Genomic DNA, 13,703 nt, shown 5'->3' with positions numbered 1-13,703 from the left:
TTCTAGGGCTGGCAGCCACTTTACTTAAGGCCCCTTTTGTCAGTATGAGACTTCAGAGGAGTGGGGCTGACCTTCAGGCCCCCAACTCTCTCCACCCCTCAGTATGGGCCTGGGGCTCTTCCTTTACCATCCAACAGGGGTTGTGAAGCTACAATAGTAGAAACGCTTGGAAGCCATCATTTTCAAGATACCATGTAAGTGTGAAATATAATCTGATATACACACATAAACAATGTGAATGTCTTTTTCTATTTACTATGACTGATGTTGTCAAATTTAGAAAGCATCAAATGAAGGTGAAGCTCACTTTAAAACAAAAACACTGTGAAAGATGCAAGACCAGAAGCATAAATAAATGATGTAAGTATCTTGCTAACTTAAAGACCTACCTAGGGGCTTCCTAGAGCAACTAATAGAAATCATGTGTCTAACACATTTATTAAAGGAAAGACTCCTACAAACACAATTCAGTTTTGGATTACACATTAAATTCATGATGTTCCTCTTAGGAGATAAAAGGAGATGCCACCTTTACTAAGATGGTCCAAACTCTTCACCAGTCAGTTGCACTGGCTACACAGACTGACATAAGACATGTAAAAAACAGTTTTCTGTTTCAGTCTGAGAGTTTCATATAGAACTTGCATTTTACTTATCACAAAGCCAGAAGCCATTTTAATGCTCTCCCTAATTTTAGCTAATGCTCCCTTTGACCACTTGTCTTGACTTGCTCAAGACAAGTTTGTAAGTTCTAAAAACTTATGAACCTTGATAAATTCTAAAACTAACTTCAAGAAAATTATTTTCTTCTCAAGTGGTTGGAACATTTGACACATTGTGGATGGTGATGATCACTCAGGACTTACGGAACTTGTAAGATGAATGCTTTATTCCATTACCAATTCCAACTCTTTTTACATAGTAACAACAACAAGAACTCCATATTGCTTGGCTCCAGACTCTCCGCCTGGGTACCTCAGAGCCAGGCACAATCAGAAGTACCATAAAAACCACAAACCCCTTTTTATAAAGACAAGTAGACAAGGAAGTATAGACTGCATGTAACACCCACGCACATTTGTGCTGTTTATGTATGGCAGGCTGTGTGCCTTCTGTTGTTATGCATTGTGTGTGCTTTTTTCCCCTGTATTTACCTTATTTTTCTTTTCTTCCCCCTTTTCTCCTATGACCTTTTTTGCTTTAAATAGAAAACATTCAGTCTGGCCATGTGGGCAAAATGGCCCCTGTTGTTCTGGCTATGTGCTCTAACCATGGAGAGCTGGGGCCTTGTATTTGGTTAAGATAAATAAAATTGTCTGGTCTGATTGACCAGGGGGAGCAAAGGATCCTTTAGGCAGATTGTGTAAAAGAGAGGGTGGAGGATGGCACACCCTGATTGGACAAGGCTTGGGTGAAAAACTCAACTCATGCTCCCTTTCTTCCTCCTGGGGCTACTAAGAGCTGCAAACCTGAATTGGGAGCCTGATAAACTACTACACATGGGGGGGGGGGTCCAACCCCCACTTTTAACTGGAGAGGCAAGCAAAAGCTATGTGAAGAGAGGCCTCAAGTACAGAGAGAGAAAGTCGGTCTCAGGGCTTGAGACCCCTATTCCCTCCCTCTTCTTTCCCCCTTTTTGCCCCCTGAGTTTTGAGTGGGAAAATACTGTAGAGGTATCCCTGGAGCAAACTGACCAAGAATGTGGTCCAGGCAGTTTGAGGCCTTCAGTAGGATAATCCAGTGTGGGTATTAATCCCTGAGTAGACTGACCAGGAATGGAGTCCTGGCAGTTTTTGGCTATATAGACCTGACCCCTATCTGTTATTTTGTAATCACTGTGTCTCAGCATAATGTTGTAGCTGAGAATGGATGTCCAGGCTGCAGTTGCATAGGCCTGGGCCCTTTTTTCTGTTTCAGAGATGTTGTATTTCTAACACTGCACCTGAACCCCAACTTTATGTTTGGCTGGCAGATATGGGCCAGCGTGGGGACTGGCATATTTGGGCCAGGGTGAGATCTGGTACTTGTTGTTGTTGATCCAGGCCTCAGTGTGGTATAAGCCTTGCTCATTTGTGCTGCCCAGTCCAGGCCCAGTGCAGATTGGCCTGACCCCTCATCTGAGTTCTTTTGCAGTCTTCTGTCCCAGCAGAGCTGGGATTGGGACTAGGAATTTTGGGGTGTGGTATGCTGATGAAAGCCACAGCTAACTCCTCAAAGCCACTATTCAGAATTGGAGGTTGGTGTTCTACCACTTCCCTGGAGTGACTCCCCTTGCAATACAGAAGGACCTACGCTCTTGAGCATCTCCCTGCAGTGCAATGAACCCAACCAGCAGCTCATAGGACTTTCTGGTGCATGCCCCCCTTTCCAGCTCATTGGTGAAGGGCAGATATAGAAGCATAGGCCCCTTGAACAACTTTTTGTGGAGTCCCCAAGTCCCAGACTACCTGAGTATGGGTGAAGCTTCCCCAAGAGAGAGCAACCTATAACTTGGCTTGTAGTTAACAGTGTTTTAAATTGTATTTGGTGTTTTCTTTTGTTTTCTTTGTGTATATTTTATGTAATAAATCTGTTATGTTGTCTTTATACTGCTTGCAAGGAGGGGGGTTTGTTTTTGTGGGGCACCCCAGCAAATTTAGTGTTCCCAGATTTCTGGGTGGTGGCTTATCCCACTAGTATGACTTATTGGGAAGACAGTCAAAATCAGTTAATAGAATCACCAAAAATTAGGGTTGGAAGGGACCTCTGAAGGTCATCTAGTCCAACCCCCTGCTCAAAGCAGGACCATCCTCAATAATATCAGCCAAGGCTTTGTCTAGCCAGGTCTTAAAAACCTCCAAAGATGGAGATTTCACAACTTTTTTGGGTAGGGTGTTCCAGTTCTTTAAAACTGTGAACCTAGCTACCTAAAAGACCATTTCTCTCTACCATTAAGTCCTATAACAGCTATATTAAGTACAACTTTGGAATTATTGCTCAACAAGCAAAAAGTCATATGCAAAACCTTTAAAACATCTGGACAAAGATTACAGAGCTCACTCTGAACAAATTCAGAAAGAATACAGAACTTGGTTCACAACAAAATAAGGGGGAAGGAAAAAAAAAACTTTTTTTCTTTGAGTTAGCTATCTCTCTATTGGTTTACACAAACAAACACAAATTACATATACATAAAGTATGCATATTAATTTACAAATATACTGTTGAGTTCTGGAAAGAAAGAGAGAGGATATACTGCTTTTTGGATACTATAGGCAGGGGCTCAGATAGCATGTGATCTATCAAAAAGGGCAATAGTGGCACTTGACAGACTCTTAAAATAAACCTGATGTCTATTCTTAAAAGTTATGAGGATGTAAAATTTCTAAAATGGTTGTGCTATTTCCTACAAATCCTTATGAATCAATAACATTTTTTTGAGTTCACTAAAATAATCAGATAATTTCTTCCTTAGCAACTGTGCACTCTAACCCTATATACTTCATATTTCTTTGAATGCATTATAGCTTGAAGAAAATTATACAAATATACATAGAAAGTTTCACCAATGGGACTGTTATCAGGTTCATGACATACATTAATATTTTATCTGAATTCTATTAAACGAGTGAACTTAGATTTAAAAAATAAGATTTTCCATTCTATCCAAGGCTGGAACTTGGTCAATCAATACTTTGTTCAGTACTGCATTTTGTAATAACCATATTTAATAAGTAACTTATATGAATGATATTTACAGGACATATTCAATTTCAATCTTTGTTACCTCAGGAAAAAATGGGTGACAATCAATTTGTTCATAGTTGTTTAAGTTCCTTGCTGTATGTTTTTTAATGCATTCTAACCCAGTTTTATTAGATAAATGATGCCTGAGTTATAACAACACTATTTTGGCTTTCAATCTTTCCTTATTCCTCCCTTCATGGAATGCAAAGGGCACGGTAAAGGAGAAAAATAAATGCTGTGTTAAAAAAAGAAACAGATTTAAGTCTTGGATGGGTAAGCTTTTTTTGAATCAAAGAAACCTGATGCTTTTTTTTCTTGGTGGCCTTTAGTAATGGTAATCTGAAAGTGAAATGCTTTCCTCACATATTAAATTTCATCAGCCGTGCCTCTTTCTGTTGGGTTTCTATAGTTTGCTTGCTGTCAAAACACAGTCGCTTTGATAATATTGACTAGATAGTAAAGAATAATAGAAAAACAATGTGTCGAGGTTATCTTCCATGCCCTAATGCTCTTCAAGTAGAGAAAGTTAACTGCTGAGCACAGCAGTGAGTGAAGGATTCATGCAGTGAGCAGCTGCCTACCTTTGAATAACATGTGTTTAAAAATACCTTCTGCTCCAGGTAATTTTGCCTTTACAGTCCAATAAGCATCAGCTGCTTTCAAGGACAAAGCTCATGATATTAAGCTATATGAAGAGTGGCTAATTTACTTCAGAGAGACTGAATGTTCATTTTTAACATATTACAACTGAAAATGTTAAGAAATATAGACAATAGAGTTCTATTTATCTTCTTTGCAACTGAAGAGTATAAGGTAAGGTTGCAATCCTGGAAGAAGATGAGCCCCACAAGAGAAGGGTTGCCTGAGTGCCATAACAGCTCTCAGAACCTCACAGGATTGCATCATGATATGAGCAAAATGTGGAGAATGTCCTATTAACAACAGGAACTAGATCCCTTTTGCTACTTCAGTTCTGCATGGTTCCTATAAAGCCATTAAATGCCACCTCAAAAGCCCACTAGCACACACAAGTCCCTAGTTGTGAAGTGACATCTTTAGCTTAAACAGAATGTATGTCAGAGTCATAGCTAAGGAGTTATCTCACATCAGAACAGTGCTGCTCTCCAGCTATCTCTAGCTCATGAAGCCTGGCTATTAGAGCTGGACAAATTTTACAGTAATCTTGAGGCTTATCTAACATGTTCCAGGCGTAGCGATTATGGAGATGAAGGAAGAGAGTGGTATAAAGATATTTCTACTCCATATCTTGAAACACCTTTAAATCATAATTGTATCCCTAGCATTTAGAATTGTTTCTAGAATTTAGTGATGATACCAACAGAAATGGAATTCTTCATTTTGTCATTCAAAATTTCTAATTTCTAAATTTAGAACAAAATTTGAAACTATTCAGTTTCAAGTTTCTTAACTTTTAGGGACTGCACTGTGCTCCTTACTTTGCTGCTCAGTAGTCCTAAAGGAAAGCCACGACTTATTTTTCAAACAGCATTTTTACTGTTTGCTGAACCTCCAATTAAATTAGAAATCCCTAAACCAGATAGCTAGCTGTTGTAAATTGGTGCAGTTCTATTAACTTCTCAAGAGCTATGCTGAATTATACTGCCTAAGGATATGGACTACATGCTTTAAATGATATTTCCCTGATAAAATTATGTGTAAATGTTTTTCTGTAACCTAAAACAACAACAAGGTCTCCCATGACTAATCTCTATGTGCATATTTATATGCATAGTAACTGCCATTTTCTTTCTAGTTTTGTGCACGTCCCCCTGTAAAATTTCAATGTAGAAGGCTCCATGTCTTACCCCTCCTTGTTTTCTTTATGAAACATAGTTGCTATGAAAGTTTCACTGCCTGTTCCCCTTTATCTTTCCTAGAATAAATCAGCTCACTACTGCAAACGTTAATTGAGTAATCATTTGGAAACAATTTCCATCAGGCATAAGCAATCACAGATCCATTGACTTCAGTGGATTTTCATCCAGAGAAAATACAGAGAAAATTTCTCTAAGGTTCTGACTGTCCAACACCACTGAAATAAATTGAAAAAGATTCCATGGATTGCATCAGGCTCTAGGAATCAGGCAATAAGGATCAGGGCCTAGTAGTAGAATTTAACTTTGCATTAAATTAGCATGTAAATATGGAGCAAATTCTGACCCCATTGATATTAATAGGGAAAATAGTGTAGTGGGGCCTTTCTCCCGCAAGTGCTTGCTTCTACTCACCTAATTTTTAGGGACCTATGGAAATTGCAATTTCATGTATTTTGTGAAATCCAGCATTGCCTGTTAAAGCAGGCAATGCCTACACCATCCACAAAATTAATGGGGAACTCCCCCCAACATTTACAGAAAATAAGATGCTGCCTACCCAGAGGGAGCCAGCAGTCCTCAGGGCACTGCAGCAGCCCACTGGGCAGGAAAAAGGGGGAAGGGCTGCCCACTTAAAGGACTGGCAGCAAGATGGGTGCTGCCTGCCCCCCTCTGCCCCTCACTGCTGATTGGCTGTGAGAACTGCTGGTCATGTGACCCCCCACCCCTCTCCACCAATTGGCAGTGAGGGGTGAGGCTGCATGACTGACAACCCTTGCAGCCAATCAGTCTCCAGTGGTGAGGCCATATGACAGGCAGCTCTCACAGCCAATCAGTGGCAAGGGCCACCAAGGCTTCTCGGCCAGTCAGTCGTGGAGGGGTCCACCATGCTCCTCCCACAAAATGGCTGTCTGTCCCTGCATTCTGCTCATGAAATCAGGGGACACCTGCCTTGAATTCAGTATGTTGCTACTAATTCAGTAGGTCCTTACTAATTTTATTTCAGTTTGGTAGAAATGGGATTGTAGCGAGACAACAGCAGGGCACCAGACTACCAAGCATTGACCCTGAGATGTTGCAGAGTCACTTGGAAGAACTGAATACATTTAAGTTGGCAGGCCTGGATGAGCTCCATCCAAGGGTACTGAAGGCACTGGCTGATGTCACTGCACAGCCACTGGCAAGAATATTTGAACACTCATGGCGCACAAATCAGGTCTCGGAGGACTGGAAAAGGATCAATGTGGTCCCTATTTTCAAAAAGGGGAGGAAGAAGGATCCAGGCAACTATAGGCCAGTCAGTCTCACCTCCATCCTTGGCAAAGTCTTTGAAAAGACTATTAAGGCTCATATATGCGAGAGCCCAGCAGGAAAAATTATGCTGAGGGGAAACCAGCATGGGTCCATAGCAGGTAGATCATGCCTGACTAATCTAGTCTCTTTTTACAACCAGGTTACAAAACACCTGGATGCAGTAGGGATTGACATCGTCTACTTAGACTTCAGGAAGGCCTTTGATATGGTATCCCACCCCATGCTGGTGAACAAGTTAAGAGGCTGTGACTTGGATGATTACACAGTCCGGTGGGTGGCAAATTGGCTAGAGGGTCATACCCAGAAAGTGGTGGTGGATGGGTCGGTATCGACCTGGAAGGACATGAGCAGTGGGGTCCTTGGACCGATACTCTTCAATGTCTTTATCAGTGACTTGGACAAGGGAGTGAAGTATACTCTATCCAAAACTGTGAGAAGTGAACACGCCGGAGGGCAGGGAACAACTACAGGCAGACGTGGACAGGTTGGACAAATAGGCAGAAAACAAGACAATGCAATTTAACAAGGAGAAATGTAAAGTGCTGCACCTAGGGAGGAAAAATGTCCAGCACACCTACTGCCTAGGAAATTACCTGCTCAGTAGCACGGAAACGGAAAGGGATCTCGGAGTCCTAGTGGACTCCACGATGAACATGAGTCGTCAGTGTGATGAAGTCATCAGAAAAGCTAACTGCACTTTATCGTTCATCAGCAAATGCATGACAAACAGAGCCAAGGAGGTGATACTTCCCCTCTATCAGGTGCTGGTCAGACCGCAGTTGGCGTACTGAATGCAGTTTTGTGGGCCACACTTCAAAAGGGATGTGGATAACCTGGAGAGGGTCGAGAGAAGGGCCACTCATATGGTTAAGGGATTGCAGGCCAAGCCCTACGAGGAGAGACTAGGGCTCCTGGACCTCTTCAGCCTCCGCAAGAGAAGGTTGAGAGGTGACCTTGTGGCTGCCTATAAATTCATCACGGGGGCACAGAAGGGAATTGGTGAGGCTCTGCTCACTAAGGCACCCCTGGGGTTTACAAGAAATAATGGCCATAAGCTAGCAGAGAGCAGATTTAGACTAGACATTAGGAAGAACTTCTTCACAGTTAAAGTGGCCAAAATCTGGAATGGGCTCCCAAAGGAGGTAGTGCTTTCCCCTACCCTGGGGGTCTTCAAGAGGAGGTTAGATGGAGATCTGGCTGGGGTCATCTGAACCCAGGACTCTTTCCTGCCTATGCAGGGGGTCGGACTCGATGATCTATTGAGGTCCCTTCCGACCCTAACATCTATGAATCTATGAATCTATGAAATAGTGTTGGTCACATAACTGCTGATTGTTGAAATTCTAAATGGAGCTGAAACTCTGACAGCCTAAAAACCAACTCACATTGGCAATAAATAGAAAATGGTAATGATAAATTATGGGTATATTTTATTCATAGAATCTAGAGAAATAATGATATAAGCATGTATGCCATAAAAGTACCGTACATCATTACTGAAAATTCCTTAGCTTCACCCATTTAATTTTTTTTTAATGGTAAATTTATATGCATAGTGCAAATTAATGTCCAAACTACATTATTGTTCAGTTTAAAAATACAAATAATATATTTATTGTATCTTGAGCAAAATTACTAAGTCTTTGAAACACTGGCACAAATGCATGTAAAATAGATTTGTAATTGATTTAACAGAATAACTTCCACAGTTCAATCATCCTGCTGGGTTTTTTTCTCCCTATTGTTATTTCATCTACATTTATATGATTCACAGCAATGTACTGCAGTTAGGTGGATGACAACGGGCATTAATTAAAAATGCAACTTGGGAACTTTCTCTTAATGTGAAGGTTATTAACAAATCTTTCAGAACTAAATACTTTGTATATCATAATAGTGAGTTTTGTGTGCTGTTTTGGATATAACTCAGACATGACACATCACGATTGATAATCACAGAAACTAAGTTAAAATATTTTGATGCAATTTCACAGCAGGGACTAAGGGTAATTTCATGATGGAGGATCATATCACTAAAACTCTATTAACATCTATATTCACCCTAACTAGTTTTGTAACTAAGATTATTTACTACATTTATACAGTTTTTTAAGATTACAGAAATCAAAACAGGTCTTAAAAGACATATTTTTTTTTTACTTCAAGTTTTATATTTAATACGAGAAGAAAACAAAAAAAGGATGAACTCACTAGTAGACCAAAAATTAATAAGAAACCACCTGAATATTATAAGAAAAGAACAGATTGGAAAGTTTCATAAAACCAGTGGAAAGACTGATACCAGAAGAGCATAAATGGTTTGATGATATAGGATGCAATGGTTTATGTAATTCATTTTCTATTCAAAAAGTTTTTTGTGGTATCCTTCTATAAAATCTGTATTAAAATCCTATTTCAACAAGTGTTCATAATGCATTGTCAGTTTTTATTCTGAAGTGCAGAATTACAGACATGACTGTTTCCAATGAAACTGCGGGGAGGGAAATATTGCACGCATTTCTCTGTCCCAATTTCCCATTGAAGAGAGAAACTATTTGATACTTTGAGTGTTTTTTCCTCTATTCCATCAAGGTACAAGCAAGCACAACCTTTATATAGACTTGCCAATGAAGGAACGAGTCCTGAATTTCTATGATCTTGGAGCACCTATACACATGACAAATCTTTGCTTCAACGCATGCTAATTAGCACATGTCAGAGTAGATGCAACTAACCAAGTCTGATGAAGCGTCTCCACATCATGTGTATTCAGTGTCTCCACATTTCAAAATGGCGGCGGGGGTGCTTTAACTAAAGCTTGTTGAATGAGCTTTAGTTAAAGTTCCCCCATTGCCATTTTGAAGTGCAGGATGCTGAATACATGTGATGCTGTGGATGCTTTAATTACAGTACCTCTGAGAGCCACTCTAATTAAAGCACTCCCTCCTCCACCTCCCACACATGTATAGACACCCATGGCTATGGACTGATTCTGAAAAGTGAGCCCTGAGAAGTGAGCCCTTTTACTTTCAACAAAAAAAAAAAGTGTAAGATTTCAGAGTACATTACAAGATCAGGTATTTAATATGTGATCAGTCAGAAGGGCCTCCATTCAATAACACATTTAAACATATACTTATGTGCTGTTTTGAATAATAATATGTTAATTAGAAACATCACTAGAGCTGGGTACAGTTTACATAGAGGTCTAAATCCTGTGGTTGTAATATAATGGAACAAGCATGAAGTCAAAGGAGCATCATGTATTAAGGACTTGGAGGTAGGATTTATAGTTGAAAGAGCACTGCATTTTACAATATTAGCATCTTTTAAGCTTTCAAATATAAAGAAAATAATCTGTATAAGATTTCAAACAATATTAAGTTTGTTGGGAAGATTTAAAATCCATGTGTGTGGAAGAAGACTCGTGAGTTCAAAAGGGCCACATTCTTAAGGTGTCATAGAAATTTACCTATTCATATAGAAGATGAGGAATGTAGATTCAGGAAAAACTGGAGGCCTTTCTAAGGTGATACTAAATTTTAAACTACAGTGGCATTTAGTGCTCCCCAAGTGCTCTCCATTGTGTTAAGCACTACAAATAAGTTGTTAAAGATAGTCCCTACCCAAAGAGTTTATAAATCAGAGCCCCCATCCTGAAAAGTCTCATGCAGAATTTTATTTTACAGAGTGTAAAGCTTAAAAACATGCAAAAGCCTTCATAAAATCTAGGCTTAGGTTAAGCAGGTGAAGTAGGCAGACGAACCAGAAAAATGGTGAAAAAAACTAGGACTTAAATGTGTATTACTGGGCTAAAAAAAACAACACAAAACACTTAAGGAAATGGAATGGTTTATTCCAGGGGTCAACAGAATTTTGGGGCTTAGTGCCGAAAACACCCACAACCTTGACTTGTTGGCATGCCAGGGCCAGACAGCAAGGGAGCCATGAAGGGTCCAATCCTTATTGTGGAAGCACAGCCCTGGTCCCTTCCCTGCCATCTGTCTTGAAGCACACATGCCAAGCAGAATGCCTTTGCATGCCACGCTCTGGCACCTGTGCCAGGGGTTGCCTACCCCTGGTCTATTCCCATTTGATATTTAATAGATGTTTTCTAGTGCTTGGTCTAAATTGATATTTTCACTCATTTGGTGGCATAAATTCTATTAACGTGAAATCAATTGAGACCATTTTGTAAACTGGGGAGTCATGCAAAGTGGGATTTTCAAAAGTGCTCTTCACAGCATGCTCAACAGTAAAAAAAAAAAAAAAAGATAAATGACTTCCAGGGAAGCAACATTATGCTAAGTGTGGATACTTTTAAAAGTCTTACCCATAACATATATGGTGAAAAAGATAAAATTTTCAGTACATAGTGAGTCCAGGTACTAAAATACTTCCAAGAACATTTAGGAAATCAAAACTGCCACCGTAACATACATGAATTCTTTTATTTTGCAACAGTAGAGGTTAATTTACTAACTGGTTTCTTTTAGAATAAGGAAATTCCAGAACATTGCAATTCCACAACATAAAGTGTTTTTTTATTATATCACATGGGGAAAAGTAAGAGGTTATTAAATCAATTTTCTGTTTTTTGACACTCCTTCTCTAACTCAAAACAGGCCAAGATTATTTTCTAAATTCCCTCTTGGGCTAAGATCTAACCAGAATTGATTTCTTTAAGAAGCACTGAAAAATACATCATTTTACAAAGCATTTGGTGAATACTGTTCAGATCACTAATGAACTGTAGTGACCTTCACATATACGTTTGTTGCTTATATCAGCAGTCTTGACTGTGTTCAACCAATAACTGAACACATTTGCTAGATGTGTCTGAAAGGGTAAGTTCATCTTTGTTTACTGCTGGTTAAATGAGCTGCTTAGACTGCACAATTGTCACACTGTTCATGTTTATGTCAAAATCTTTTGACTTAATTCATGCACCACTCCCAGTTGAGAGTGTTGCCTGAGTTGTGACTGCCTAGAGAATATGTAACTTGTTACTTGGAGCATCTGACTGAAGGTTTTGGTTTCCTATTTTGGTAACATTCTGTGGTTTGACTTTCTTTTTCTCACTGCACATATATTAAGCACTTACTTCAAGCATGTTATCAAATGTTGTGAAATATTTTTCTGAAACTGTGACAAGCAGCATTTCCAAGGTGAACAATATCTTCTCAGACACAGTGCCTTGGGAACCAAAAAAAAGTTCTGTTGAAATGTGCTGTCTTATGTGTGTGTACTGCTTTACTTTACCCATATACTTAATTCTCTTATTTAACTGAGGCTGATCATATGTCTAAGTCTTTGAAGAATAGGAGCACATGCACATACCACTGACGTCTGAGAAAACAGAATTCCTTCCAGGGCTCACTGAGAATACTTCTATGTTTTTTGTATCCAAATATAATAATAAAGCTAATTCACCAGTTTATTATTCAGCAAAACTGAAGTAACATAATACATCAAGTTCAGTGACTTCAACTCCTTATAATATCACAGCACAGACTTATAACTATGTAGTTATAGGTCATCCCACTGACAGATTACTATGAGGCCAGGAGACTATAACTTCTTGAATATTGATCTTATTCAAATATAATGTATAAAAATACACATTATTTTAGAATTCCTAAAGCTTCTCTCGTATTTAATACTTCCATAGCAGGCAAAAATGATAAATTTTCAGAAACAGTGATTTCCTTTTCCATTTTTTCCTCTTGCTTCTCTCCCCCACTTCATATCTTGTGTGCACACACATGTGCATGCACACCCTAGCTTTAAGTCCCTAATTTAAAATGCTACAACCTAAGAGGGCCAACACATGGGCCAAGAATGCAGGAAAAGAATAAAACATAGGTATTTAGTCCCTTTTTATAATATTAGGGAGCAGAATAGGATTAGGTAATGAGAGAGAATTAATAGGATAGAGATGAATGGATAGAAGTGAAGAATGGAGAGGAGCACAGAAATGGAGCATGAGTCTAATTTCTGTCCTCCAGAAATTAGTCTGGAGCACAGAACTAATTAGTCTAAAAAACAAAACCCCAACCCCCACCCACACAGTACACCCTTCCTTAAAGCTTGTGGCACCATGACCATCCAACAAAGCAAAATACTGTTTCTCTAAAAGTCTGATTGAATAACGGAATCTTGCAATGGGATCTGAATCTTTCCAGAATTGGAAACTGAATAGTAGTCAGATTGTTTTATCAAAGATGGGGCTTTTAACTCAGGTTTTCAGGAAATACACTTCTACTAGTCCTGGACAAACAATTTCCAGTGGCTGCCAGCTGGGATGTTACAATCAAAGTTCACCTGCTGTGATGTGACAATCTACTGGCACCAGGAATATTTTAATGAATTTTTAGGCTCATGCAGGTTAACAAAAAGTTATGAGAAGCAAATTACTGAATTTATATCCATGGTAGAGATGGTACAATCAGTTATAAGTGTTCATGTACAAGCTACCCTATTTTGGGCTAAGAGATCATTCAGATTTCCTCCCAGCAGCATTCTGCTTCTCACTTTCTTGATTGGAGAATGCCAACTGTGACAAAAATATGCAAATTTAATTTAATGCTTTAATAGTTTCTGTGTTGTTCTTTAGAAAATAAGCAAAAAAAGAAATATTTACTGTATATAGAAGACAACTTCTGACCACTTTGAAATTAAATGCATTTGCTTACCCTATAAGCATACCAAAATCAAATACTTCTACAAATAAGTCCATAAGCCCTGCTCTTTTTGCTGACATTTTTATACATAGCTGTCCTACAGCAGATGGCTGAAGAATCTAATCAAGAGATTTTGTACAAATCA

The sequence above is a fragment of the Alligator mississippiensis genome, chromosome 5 (genome assembly GCF_030867095.1).
Source record: "Alligator mississippiensis isolate rAllMis1 chromosome 5, rAllMis1, whole genome shotgun sequence".
Classification (NCBI taxonomy): domain Eukaryota; kingdom Metazoa; phylum Chordata; order Crocodylia; family Alligatoridae; genus Alligator; species Alligator mississippiensis.
This window is presented reverse-complemented; position numbering follows the sequence as displayed.